Source organism: Martes martes, assembly GCF_963455335.1.
Source record: "Martes martes genome assembly, chromosome: 10".
NCBI classification, from domain to species: domain Eukaryota; kingdom Metazoa; phylum Chordata; class Mammalia; order Carnivora; family Mustelidae; genus Martes; species Martes martes.
Window position 1 is genome coordinate 28980833 of NC_137898.1, and position 14808 is coordinate 28995640.

The following is a 14808-nucleotide window of genomic DNA, read 5'->3' on the forward strand; positions in this document are numbered from 1 at the left end:
GCTATAGTTCATGACCATCACCCGAGTAAGTTCCCTCCTGCCCTTTCTCAGCCACCACTGCCCTCACTCCCCAGAGACAACACATGCTCAGATTTCTTTCCACCATAGGTTAGTTTTATCTGTTGCAGAATTTCATGCAAGTGGAATCAGGCTTCTACTCAATATAAGTAATATGTCTTATTCAAGAGCTCAGATAGAGGGGGTGAGGGACAATTTAATTCCTTCTGGTCTCCAGTGATGGTGGGACACCCATTTGATGCTGCTGCCATTCCTGCTGGCTACTTGATGTAGCCGCTAGCTGTGCGCGGGACTCACCACAGTCTGTGAGATGGATGACAGTGCCAGGCCACCATTCACTGGGGTCAGAGGAAGATGGAAATCATAGGTTAGGTATTTACAAATTATGTGTGGGAAATAGCGGCTGCCCAATTCTACTGGAGAACATCTATGGAGTAGTCATAATGGCCTTGTGCAGTGATTTTATCATTAATTATACAGTATAAATCTACAACCATTTATTTTATTGTTTGGCAATACTTTAATTTTGCAATAAATTCTTTTTTAAAGATTTTATTTATTTGAGAGAAAGAGTATGTGTGTGTGTATGAGAGAGAGAGAGAGAGAATGAGCATGAATAGGGGGAGGAAGAAGCAGACTTCCCACTGAGCAGGGAGCCTGATGCAGGACTTGATCCCAGGACCCTGGGATCATGACCTGAGCCGAAGGCAGATGCTTAATGGACTGAGCCACCCAGGTGCCCCTGCAATAAATTCTTCAGGTAACAAGAAGTAATAAATTTTTAACTAAACTGAATGTGTATATTTAGTGAAAAATTAAATACTAAAATCCTGGGTCTCAAGATAATTGATGATGATAAGGTGCACAAAATACATTTGGCATCTACCATCCATGAAGAGTGTCACAGTGAAATCACCAACCACTTGGAAAGGGGAAGATACAATCGCTGCTGAAGCCCTAGCTAGTAGCCCTAGCTACTACTACTACTACTACATAATCCTAAATGGGATTTAAAGAAGAATGTGCCCACATGGAGAGATAAAAGGCTACTCCTCATCTACACTGCATGTGCAACAACATTGGCTGAGATGTGCCAGCTGCTCTGAAGTCCAGGGGTAGGAATTTGAACTTCATTTATGATTTTCATGGGCTGAGAGTCAAATCAAAGCCCAAACTACTGTGTCATACTGAACTTGGAAGGAAGCATAAGTAAGATATGCCCTGCATTGAACAAAAGCTGTTGGAATCTGGAAGACTCTTCTCCTAGACAAGGATTGCCTTTGAGGTTCACTCCAAAGACCGAACAATCACTGGGCACAGCTGGTCTCATAATTTTGAGTATGTAAAGCACTGCGATTCCAGTCCACAGGGACTAATGCAATTTGTGAAAACAGTACACCCACAATTGGCAAGGAGCTCAAAACTTAACAAGATCTCTTTTCTATTAGATGCATTGTTGGCTAATTGCTCTCAGCCATTAGCTGGAAGAGATACACGGGAAGAAGCCTTTGGAGGTGCACAGAGAACCAGGTGATTTAATTTTTTCTCACATTTCTCTTTCCTTGGTAGTTAATTAGCCAACACTCCTTTCTCTACCTCATCTCTTTGTTGAGGTCGTATCAGCAAATCTCTGGTCCAATTTGTGCAAAACTACCTGATTAATTTATAATGCAGAAGAGCTTATCAGCTTGCTTCTATCTCCCTTTGCCCAAGAATGATTAGCAATGAAGTATTTCAAACATACAGAAGAATAGGTCAATAAAATCACCTAGCTTTAACAGATGCTAATACTCCACTGTACATGCTTATTGTAATATTTTTAACAAAGCTCTTCAGTCATCACTGCCTTATTACAAGAATGTTTGGCCTTTTGCTATAACGTGTCGTATGAACACATCCTTATGTGAAAGTCAGTCAGGTTTCTCTGAAGTACTTGCCTCGCTGTCAGCCCCATGGTCTTTGCTGTTCCAGTATGGCCCCTCTCATCTCAGGGATGAGACCAGGTGGTGTAGTGGTTGTAGCGTGGCTTTAGGGCCACACAGATCTGATTCCCAATCCCAGCAACCAGATTTCCAACCTGGTGGGCAGATGTCTGTATCTAGTTTCACATTTATAAGATGGGACTAATACTACCTATGTTGTAGAGATGCTGTGAGGTGATGTTAGTAAAGCATGGGGAGAATGCCTAGAACAGGGTAAGTGGCTGTTACCAGCTTGTGTATCTGTTGTATGTGCCAAGCAGCCCTATTTTTCTTGGGTCCATCTCTAACTGAGGTGGTATTTACCAGGAACCAGCCAACCACCATCCAGATAATTAACAACTTCTTATTTGTGGACTAATGGACACCAGCTTTCCACATGAGCCTGGATTTAGCCAGTAAAATGGCGGTCCCTTTTTTTCCTTTTCCTTTTTTTTTTTTTTTTTTTTTTTTAGCAGCTGGAGGTGACTTTGCCCCAATGGTATGATCTCAAAAATATAATGGAAGTTTTTTATAAAGATTTTATTTATTTATTTATTTGACAGACAGAGATCACAGGTAGGCAGAGAGGCAGGCAGAGAGAGAGGAGGAAGCAGGCTCCCCACCGGGCAGAGAGCTCGACAGGGGGCTTGATCTCAGGACCCTGGAGTCATGTCCTGAGCTGAAGGCAGAGGCTTTAATCCACTGAACCATCCAGGTGCCACTGAACCATCCAAAATAATGGAATTTTATAGAGTTTTATAGCACTTGCCTTTGTCAAAATTAGGCCACGTAATAAGGGAGCAGTTGGTTATAATCATGAAACAAGTCCCCTTGTGACCATGGGCATTATTTATTTCTGTGAGCATCTTTTCATCTTGTCCTTAGGTGTATCTATTATTTGTCATTAAAGCAAAATGGCTTTAAAAGACCACATAGTTTGGGTGCTGGGTGGCTCAGCTGGTTAAGCGACAGCCTTCAGCTCAGGTCATGATCTTGGAGTCCTAGGATCAAGTCCCGCAACCGGCTCTCTGCTTAGCGGGGAGTCTGCTTCTCCCTCTGACCCTCCCCCCTCTCATGTTCTCTCACTCTCTCTCTCTCATTCTCTCTCTCAAGTAAACAAAGTCTTTAAGAAAATAAAAGACTACATTGTTTAACATAGTGGTTCTCAACCATAACTGAGCCTCAAAATCATCAGTTTTTTTTTAATCGTTCTATCGATCGATCGATCGATCTATCTATCTATCCACCCCAAGGCCCCCACCTAAAACATACTGGGAGTCTCTGAGAATGAAATCTTCAACTCCTGGATGAAGTGTAAGGGATTAATGTTCCACCCAGGTGAGGATGTTATAAACCCAGGGTTGAGAATCACACTGGGTTAACTACTTGAAGTGGGACCGACTTAAAGGGTAATTGAAAATTTTGGAATAAATCAGGAATTAAAAAAAAATTTTGCAAGCAAGATGCTGCTATTCCAAGTCTTCTGTTGCAAATGACATCTTCCACAAGAATGAAGCATACACATGGCCCATCCAAGAACAATGTAAATCAAAACACATGTCCACAGCTGGAGCAAAAGTCTTAGGACCGTCTAACTGGATTCCATTGGAATGAGTCTGCGTGACACCATGTCAAAGTAATTGTGCACAATTCCCCTAAAGAAAGCTACATGAAGGATAGCCAAAGCACAAAAAAGTTGGATTTAACTCAATTAAAAAAAAAAAAAAGGATAACGCACACACTATCTTTTGCAAACAAAAGCACATCAAATGTCAGAAAGTGATATAAGACCACATCATTTTCCAGACTTATATTGACCAGTGCTTCCAGTAGTCACCTTCCCTCCCTCCTTTCCTTATTCCAAATAGCTGTCTGCTCTCTCAGGTAATTGGGCGGAGAAGTGCATCTAAAGATGGAGGCCATTAGGAAATCATGCTTCCCTTTATTTATTAGTTTCCATGGCAAAAACAAAATAAAAGACAATTGTGTTTCAAAGCAACAACAGTAAAAGAAGCAACATCTCGTTCAGGCAGACAAATGTCAGAGGGAAAGTAAAAGCTACACTACCCTTCAAACCTTTCCCCAAACCAACGGGCATGATTTCTAATGGCACTGGCCGCAGGTAGACACTAAGTCCAGACACCGAGAAACTACTCCTAGAAGCTACTAACTTTTGTATTTTCCTTGGGGATTCTGTTGCTAAGCTTCTCTTTCATTTGACTCCCAGAAATCTCAGGGGCTTTCCAGGCCACCTAATTCAAAGCAATCAGGAACCAGAGTAGGGTCAGGATGCTGGCTAACTTCTTTCAACAAACAGGGACCTAGAATGCGGGCTACTGAGGTATTTCACAGCTCTGTCCCTTAAGACACAGTCAGTAAGTAAAATGCCCCAGAAGTTTGGGTTTTGTAGTACCCGAGGCAGGGAACTCCACGGCTAGATCCCTTTTCCTCTGAGCAGCCAAGGCCACCACATTCATTAGTAATACAGTGGTCTACTCCTGCACTGCAACCTCATTCTTATGGGTCCCCTGTGCCTCAAATTCAAGTGCCTGGTCCAGAGCAACTGCAGCAGTTTGCTTTCCTTTTCTAATAAAGTCTCCAGTAACAAATCATTAGTTTCCTCAACCACCCAACACAATGACAGTATTCTCCTTGATTAGCCTCCATGGCCCCCTGTTAGAAGAGTGGGAAATCAGGCACAGGTAGAATGGTGAAAGCAGTAGTTTCTAACCCCCCTCCCCTCCTTTTTTTTTTTTTTTTAAGGGAGGAAATTCCCTCAGTGGATAATCCACTTAGAGCAAAAAATGATTCTCACCCTTGGGCTTGCCCCTACATTCATTCATGTTGGTACTTTTTATTTAAGTTTTTATAGTAGGTAGGTTCCCCTCTGCCTAAAAACCCAAGGGAAAAAACCCAATTCTTTAATTTACTCACACCCCGCTGCTATGCTTTCTCAGGCTACTCATTTCCTTAGTCAGCTTCATCTTCAGCTTCAAGACGCTGGAGTTGGAGGAAAGGGGGAGGCAGGTCCATTGGAGGTTGTCCTGACCTCAGAGGGAGAGGACCCTGGTCATCAACACCAGGGCTGCCCTAGGCTATTTCAAAATGTCAGCAGGCTCAATTCCAGAAGAAAACACCATTTGCTTCCCAACAGGCTGGGGCTCAATGGGGCATAAAGAATAAATTAAGTAAATTAACCGACAAAATTTGGCAGTTGCCACTTCCTGAGAACTTGAGAAAGAAACAGTAAGAGGTATCCTCAGCCTTCAGGGCCATGAGGAGACTGTCTTGATGTAGTAAAAATAAAGGAATGATGTACTCTACAGATTTGGAGAGGTCCTCCTCTCTGGTCCTAGGGGTGCCCATGTCCCTGGCTCTAGGAGACCATCCAACCTGCAACACTGACAGCTCAGAAAAGGAGTATTGTCCTTGCCCCACTTACCACTCAGGGCTGTGGACTGCTTTTATTCTAGGGGTGATTTTAAATGCTTCTCTTCCTGCCATGGCTGTTGTACATTGTGCCCCATCTCGATCTGTATATCCAGGTTTGATTACATGGAAATGAACTCTGAGCATCATCAAGGAGCCACAGATGGGGGAAGGAGGAAGAGGCAGTAAAGGGGGGCCAGAATGCCTACTTTGGTTGACAAGGATAGTCATGATCTTGGGGTGGGCTGGGGGGATTTTGTGTAGACAATATGTGAGACGGACCATAAAATAAAGGCACCCATGTCACTGGCTGGCTGGAGAAGCCAACTTCACTACTGGGCCACCATACTGTATATGCTCATGAACTATACTGTATATGCACATGAGCCACAGGTCTTTTTTTAAGCTCTTGCTGGCAAATCCACTTCTAGCTCCTCCTAGGCAGGCTTCCTTGGTCACTACTGAGCCATCAGTTATCTTCAAAGCAAAATTCCCTGGCCCTCGAAGTATGGACCTCTGATCACTTGCTATTTGTAATATTGCCCCCTGAAATCTGTCTCCTTCTGAGCTCACAATGCTTGGATTTTGGCATTATATTCTTAAACTATTAAGTCCCCCACATTATGGCCATTCAGAAAGTCTAAGCAGGCAAGACTAGTTCTTTTAGGAAATGGCCAATTTAGTCCATGGAAATCTGTTTCTTTCATTGCCTAGGACCTGTGGATAGCTAGTTCTTAGTCTCTCCCTAATAGCCATTTGACTTCGGGGAAGGACTTGCCTTTTCTTTGGATTTTAGTTTTCTCCTCTTAACAAATGAGAAGCTGGCTAGATAGTATCAGTCATATTTCCATCAGCTGTATATTCTATGCTTTGTAACCCTGAGATTGAAGATTGGAGAATTCACGCATACCCAAAGTGTAAAAAATAATAGTGCCTAACACACACTTTCCATGTATGAAGTCATTTAATTCTCTGTAGAATCCTAGAAGTATTATGACTCCTCTATTTGTTGGGTGAGGAAAAGGCCTACAGAGGTTGAGCAGCTTAAACTGTGTCATGAAGTAGCAGTACAATGGGGTACGAACTCAGTCTGGCTCTAAGGTATGTTCTAGAAACCATGTCAGATACAGGGGAATAGGCAGATTTAAGGACCGATCTTCCTTGATGTTTCTGTCATTAGGTGGGAATCATAGTTATCTGCCAGTCAGTAGCAGTTACAAGGAGCCAAGAGCAGAGCTAGCCAGTGTCCTCTCTGGCACCTGCTGGATTTTCCTGCATTATTTAGGGCACACGTTACCATAGACAAACACAAGCACTTTGTGGCAGTGGTGTAAATTAGGATGATTCTGCCAGCGAAAGCCTAGAATCATGAAGATAAAATGACCAGCTTGGGATCTCTGCCACCTACTGAACTGTCAGTGTACTGATGCCATTTGGGGTAGAAAATATTCAGAAGACCCTGGATGAGGAGGGAACACAAGAGACCAGGCAAAGAGAGCCACTCCAAAGACTAGTTTAGGGAAATAAGCTGTGTGTCCAGGGGTCTGGAAACACAGCCACTCTGAGGTTCTGACTGCCCTATTCTGATGTCCTAGCTGTCCTCCTCAAAAGCAAGGAGCTTTAGCACCTTTCACGGAGGCCAACCCCAGCCCAGGGAGATCTTTGCACAGGAAAGACAACAGGCTCATTCATTTTAAAAATAGGTCCATTAAGAACCCCAAACTCAACAAGACTATCTACCAGGAGAGTTCTTGCCAGTTCACTATAGAAAGGTAGTAATGAAAATTATAAGGCTATCTTGATTCTAAACTCATTGCCAGTAGGGCCCAAGGTCTTGAATTGGGCCTCTTTTCAATGCTTATTTAAACATTGCTGAGTGTTGAGTGTTGAATGTTATTTAGTTCTGTGCCCTTCAGGTCTTTTCCATCTTTAATCCTCTTGGAGCAGGGTAGGGCTGAGCTGGGAACTAGTGTAAGTCAGCTTGCAACCATCCTTGTGCGATCCAGCACATCCACAAGGTAACAACGCCTTTTGGGGGAAACCAACACAATGGTGCTGTCTGATACAGCTTCTGGCTGCTCATGGTCACCGATAGGTCTATGGCCAACTGGGAAAGAGTTCTATACATTTTTTTAAAAATGATTTTATTTATTTATTTGACAGAGAGTGAGCACAAGTAGGCAGAGACACAGGCGGGGGTGGGGGGTGGGAAGCAGGCTCCCCGCTGAGCAGAGAGCTTGATGCAGGGCTCCATCCCAGGCCCCTGCGATCATGACCTGAGCCAAAGGCAGAGGCTTAACCCACTGAACCACCCAGGCGCCCCTAGAGTTCTATACATTGATACTTTCTTTGACCTTATCTACCAAATGGCTATGTGGCATACATGCTATCATGCGGAGTGAAATACCTTTCTTTCCCTGGAGCTAAAATCACACTATTATAAGAAGCTATGTATTCTTGCCGCCATGTCATGATTTACCTACTGTACTTTGTAACCCAGAACTATGAATCATCCTTCCTAACTTTTCAGCTAACAAAACATGTTCCTTTAGATACAATCTCTTCTTTATCTAGATTTATTTGTTCTGAATCCTGATGCATTCTTAGGGCATTCTTTCTTACTGAAGGCAGCCCTCCCTCAGTGTTTGTTTAATGATAATTTTTATTTCAAGTTCTTCATGAGTAGTAGGCTTGTCCTTTCTCAAGGCTTTATATTCCTAGGACTCTCTGAGTCAGTTGTCAGATTTCTGGCATCTGTCAAGAACAGGCAAGGGGTCCGTACTTCCTTGCCTCTCTTTCATGGGTCACTGAACAGTGCTAAAATTCCGAATTCCTTGGGAACAGAACTCAGAGAGTTTCATTTATTCCCCCCCTTCTCTTATTCATTAGTTTTAATTTAATTTCTAAGCAATGGAACAGATCATTTATTCATTCCAACACGAGTTGAAGAATCATCACATGTCAGGCGCTTTGCTGGGGACACAGAGATGGTCCGCTCTCAGGAAGCTCACAATATGGTGAACACGATCAGGTCATGATTAGAAAAGCAGTATGTGCTCCAAGGTCTGCAAGGCATTTATAGGTGTGCAGATCCCAGAAAATCCATCCAAAAGCCAAGAGGTGCTGCTTGACCTGAACTTTGAAAGACAAGTAGCACTCCTTTTGGGAGAGTCCAAGCAATGGGTAGATTGATATGGATGCAGCAGAGGGACAGAATTAAGGAACTGACTGGAGGGTCACAGCCAGAGCATGAAGGGCTTTGTCCTTTGGGCTAAGAAATTTGAACTTTATCTTAAAAAAGAGAAGGAACCATCAAAGGGGAGAGGTAGTAGAACTGTAACATAGAATGGTATTATGTATGAAAGAATGAGAGCTCTAAGTTCACAAAAGTTAGTAAGATTCTGTGTCCCAATGTACTTGATCTGACACTGCTCCTTGGCCCCTGGGATGGCATACAGAGCATGTGGAGACTAGTCCCGGCTCAGTGCCAGTTCATGGTGTCAGTCTGCCTCCCCAGGAGATTTACAACCATGACCTTCTTCCCACTCTGAGAGAGCTGTGCTTGTCCTGTCCTCGGCCCTGTACAGTGATCATCTGGGAAGCCTCACTGGAGCACGGCCTCTTTGCAGAAGGTCAGGAAATAAGGAATCTAGACGGTGGACAGCAGTGCAAATGGCACTTGGGGACAGGAAGAGAATGTGTGTGCAGAAGTGGAGACAGTCAGCAAATACAGGGAGGCAGGCGAAGAGGTGGGGAACATGGGGAAAGGGCCAGAAGATCCACTGGTCCCCTTCCAGGAGAGTGCTGCTGCACAGAAAATGAACCCATTTCCAAGTAGGAGAAGCTAAGGTACAAAGAGAGCGAGCCTGAATTGTCTCAGCACAAAGGTGAAGCAGGAGCAAATGAATAAAACAAATCACATGGGTTTGCTTGCTTCTTTTGCCATCTCTGTTCTCCAGACCCAAAGTAGTCTGCCTGTCACATCAGGTTGAACATTCTCCCTGGGAAATCATGCAGTCGCAGAGCTTAAGGAAGCCTGCAAATGGAAATGTCATTACTTTAAAAAAAAAAAAAAAGGCCCAAGTCCTGCCCTAATCACCTCCTGTTGCTGTTCCTGTCTGTAGCAGTCCGCACGTGCTAATGCACTCCAGGCTCACGAGGGGCCTTGGAAAATGCTCAAGGGAACAACTGGATACCTAATGATCCCTGGAAAATTCTTTTCACGTTTTTCTCTGGACACTGACTTTTTACATTTTCCTTGAGAAATTCTGGGTACGGCTAATGAACATACATACCAGAAATGTGATGGGTGCACAGAACTTAGTTTAATCTGGTTTCGTGAACGCTGGTTCCCTGTCCACAGCCAGCCATGGTTTTTCCCTCTCACTTATAAGCTTTATGATGGATTTATGATGGATTTAAAAGAAAAGTTTGAAACTTTCACTCGAGCTGAGGTTCCTCAATTTTCATTTGTAAGTTCATTGGCCAGGATGGGACAAGAGCGATTTCAAGATTGCTGGCCCCGTGACTCTCAGCGTAGCAAAGAAGAAAGTGTTTCGTGTTGTTATTGTCCTCAAATACACCCTTTCTGCTCGGACGTCACCCCTAGTTCCTCTCCTTTGGGCCACATTTCCTATTTCACAGCTATAAAAAGACATGTTCTGGATACTGTCTGATGAAGGTAAGGTTCCTATGTGTAATGCAATAGGCGCATGTCTACAAAACACACGTGAACAAGGGTTCTGTGAGCATCATTTAAAACTATGTGAAGGGTATTTTCTAGGGAGCTTTCTGTGGATCTTTCCAAAAAACAAAAAGTCCTATGGAAAAATATCCATCTCTACTTCATGTGAATTTTAGGTTTTCATGGACTAATTTCAAAAAACTGAAGGAGGCCACCCTTTATCAAGCAAGCTCATCGAATCATGCTTGGCTGTTAAGCTTTGCTAAACAAAGATATTTGCAATGTGGAGTACTGAAACAGAAAACTTCCCCATGAGTCAGTAGCCAACCCCAGCAAAAGACCTCATGGTTCCAACTAACCAGCCCACAACCTTTCGTATCCAGTTCTGCTTTTTCAGTGGTTTCTACAGTCGAATTTCTAGTTAGGAACTGAAAAACTGGTTTGGTTTCGACTTCCGTAGGATAGGTAGTGGTGCTAGCCACGATACGCTGGGAGTTCCGGGATCTCAAACACATGCATGCTTCCCCACCTAAAGCCCCCACTGCCCCATGGGGTTCCAAAGGGATACCACATATAAGCAGAGAAGAAGGCCAGGCAAGAAAGACATCTTGTTTGTGGGACTCCTGGCTCGAACCCTGGGCAGCTCACTTGGAGAGCAAGCACTCTCACCCAAGGAATAGTTCCCAATTCTCCTTAAGCATCTTAATCACCTGGGGAGGTCTGGGTTTTATGGTTTTAAGTCTCGCCCCGGACTGATCTTCAGGGGTAGGGCCCTGGATTCTATATTTTAAAAGGCATATTGGCGTATGTCTCCCCTGTCCCCACCACCACAGGCATGAAGGAAGTACAGGTCAGAGTTGGAAGGTGGAAAGCCAGGGGTGTGGGGAAGCTGCCTTGTACCAGCTTGGGAGAGCTGACTGTTAAAAACAGCAGACTGTTTCAAGAATTTTGCAAGCCCTTACTAAATGTTAAATTATATAAGCTTAACTATTAAATAATTATCAAAACCAAAAATAATATCCACAGCTCATCACCTCCTACTCATTTCCTATTATCTATGTTCTTGAGGTTTTTCACATCTATTGTATCTGTACTAATGGTGGGAAATGCTACATAATGGTGCACAGCCACGTGCCTCTTCCCTGCTCTACGTTCAATGACATCACATTGGTAGCTTGAGATCAGAGCATTTATATAACAGGCGAAAGCTAGATATCAGGGCTTGACTTATTGTTATGTCCAGGCTTAAGATGGAAAGTGTAAATAATGCAGATTAAACTTAAAGATATGTCACAGGTAGAGGGTGTCTGGGTAGCACAGTCAAAGTGACTGACTCTTGGTTTTGGCCTAGGTCGTGATCTCAGGGTCATGATATCGAGCTCCTGTCCCGCCCCGTACTCAGCAGGGTGTCTGCTTCAGATTCTCTCTTCCCCTCTCTCTCTAAAATAAATAAATCTTAAAAAACAAATGTCACATCTATAGCTGGTATATTGTGAGTAGCACAAAATTTTAGGAAATGTTATTCCAGTATCTGAAAATGGTCTGATTTCAGTAAAGAAGTGACCATCTTCATTGACAAACAAGTGAAATTCCAACATATGTCTGTTGTGCTTTCATCTTAGTCGTTCATGTAAAGGAAAATACCAACAAACATTCATGCTGGGAATCATACTTATTCATCAATTGCAACCATAGTTTGGCTACAGATAAAAGAGTTCCATAAAATCAACGAACACATTCTGTGAGGATCAATGAGCTATATAAATTTACAATAAAGCAGACTGTGTATTCTATTATTTTTGAACTGCGTATTTTATTGCACTGTATTATTAATGTATTTATACACGATTGTATTTAACAGTACTACATATTCTATTCAATTTGCTAATTGTATATTTAATTATTTGTACCTTAGTAAAATTTATAATAGACTTACACTGGGTTATATGTAACTATACGTTTTCTCCCAGAGAGCCATTGTTAAACATTTCCCAGTATACCACTGCCTAAGCCAAGAACAAAAACAGGTTGAACAGCTTCCTTGGCTTCTATCCTATAGGTCCACACCCTTATCTCAGCCGTTTAGTTTACCACCCTCTCATGTCAAGAAAAACACCAAGAACTGTACAAGAACACAAATCAAAAGGAAAAGAGATTTTCCTGAAGACTCAAAGCAGCTAATTTAATCTGCCTAATCCAACGCTTCCTAGGAAGGCTGCCTTCCAAGGAGGGGCAGCTTTGGGCTGATCTGACTACACTTGCCACTGGAAAAAAACAAGCAAGGAACCTAACAGATGGCAGTTTGGGCACTACAGCCTAATAAGTATCTTCCCCCTTGAAGCCATATCAGATGGTTCCTTGGGAGCAGAAGCAAGGGGACTACAAAGTCACCCAAGTAGGGAACAAGAGGAATTTGAATCTTCCCATCAACTATGGTACATGTTTGGGGTACATAACAAAAGGATCAGTGAGGATTTCCACTTGTCACCAACCGGAGTGCACAGGCACACCATGGCTTCTTCCATATTTAAATTGTCATTGCTTGAGATTTAAAAATACCTTTCTAGGGGCGCCTGGGTGGCTCAGTTGGTTAGGCGGCTGCCTTCAGCTCAGGTCATGATCCTGGAGTCCTGGGACTGGGTCCCGCTTCGGGGGTCCCTGCTCAGCGGGGAGTCTGCTTCTCCCACTGACCTCTCTCCTCTCATGCTCTCGCTGTCTCTCAAATAAATAAATAAAATCTTAAAAAAATAAAAAAAAAATAAAAATGTCTTTCTAAACGTGGAACAAAACCCAATTACCAAACCAAGTTGTACAGAAATTTTGAAAATTCTGTTACTTGGGGGCATCTGAGTGGCTCAGTCAGTTGAGCATCTGACTCTTGATTTCAGCTCAGGTCATGATCTTAGGGTCATGGATTGAGCCTCGTGTCTGGCTTCACATCAGGCTCTGTGCTGGGCATGGAGTCTGCTTGAGATTCTCTCTTTTCTCTCCCCTCTCTCTCTGCCCCTTCCACCTTCATACATGCTCTCTCTAAAAAAAAAAAAAAAAGGATTCTGTTACTTGGTAGTTTTATAACTACCAACATATAGTACATCCTTAGTCTCAGATATAGTGTTTAACAATTTATCAGTTGCTTCTGAACGTCTTGTATATGGTACTGCAGATGTAAATACAGAGACCTTTACGACCTTCAAAGAGAAGAGGGCTCTGCTACCAGATACATATCTATCCACCAGAAAGGGAGACTGGTCTCAGAACTCATCCTCTAGACAGCATAATATTATGGGTGAGTCTTGCAGAATGTTAACATTTTTACTTCATCACTATGTTCTTGAAACCCAGGCACAGAACTGCTCCAACCAGATTCCCCAGGCCCTTAAAAAAAGGAATGTTTGTTGAAGGTCAGACCACACATTTGGGGATTGGGAGGAGGTAAGACGTGAGAAATCCAACCAGTCAAGAATCCTATAACATGTCAGCCTATGTTTTGAACTAACAGCCTTGAAGGCGATCGTAAGTATGAGGGGTGCTGTGATAATACTTCAAACAAAAACATATCCAAGACACTTGCAAAATAATCTGGGAAAAATCAAGAGGTTTTTACTTACCTGGTATCTGGTATCTTATCTGGTATCTGCATTGAAAGAACACATACTTTCAAGTGCAAAGTCATTTATTATTTATTTTTTTTTAAAAGATTAAATAGTTCTTTTTCCGTAACTTGTTATCTCAGAGAAAAACTGAAGAACTCTGGTCATCACTCAAAAACTTGCCCTGTAAATAAGAAGGTTGGAGGTGTCTTCCTGTTTGACTAATTACTAATCCACATCAGCTACCACCCCTTCATGAATCAGAAGATTAAAGGAACACATCACTCATTAATATACAAATCTAGAGGGCACTAAGCATCAGAGTCCTGTGGCTTTAGCCAGACTCATTTGTATGATATTCCTGTAGGAGATGCTACTGAGTTCAATAAGCTGTCTTCACTATTATCAACACAGAGGCATTTCCACAACTCGTGTCTTTGTCATGTGCTAAGCTCCAGAATTTCCTAATAGATGGATGTTTTTTAAAAAAAGGACTCTTTTGCAAGGCTCGGCTCTGGGGCCAGATTGCCCGCCTTGACTCCTATCATCACTTCTTGCTAGCTGTCTGCTCTCAGACATGTTACCTAATGTGTCTTCTGTGAAGTACTGATAGGACCGATTCCTATCTCAGGCGGTTGTGAAGATTTAATGAGTTAATAATACTTTACAAAGCATTTGGGAGAATGCATGGAACACATTAAGTTACCTATTTGAATCATATTATTATATTTTCATGGTCAGCATATGTGTAGTTGGAAGAACGGAAAAAAGGTCCGCACCTACTTAAAGAGTATTAATAACTAGAAAAATTATATTAAAATATCCACCTGGAAAATAAAAGTCCTGTAGAGGATTTCCCAAGTAAAAGAATACTCTGGGTTTTACTGATATGTTTCTTTTATCAGTTTTTCCACTTTTAAAACATTTTACGAAGCTATTCTTCCCAATATTTCTCAAAATCATGAGGATTCCTTCAGGAAATGAGGACACACACATACCAAAGCCCTATCCCCTAAAGAATACTGAGTTTCCAATTTGCCCAATTCATAGGCTCATATATTTTCTGCATAAAGGAATAATGGCTTCTGAAAAATGACCAATATTGAAATTTTTAAAAGGAGAGTTT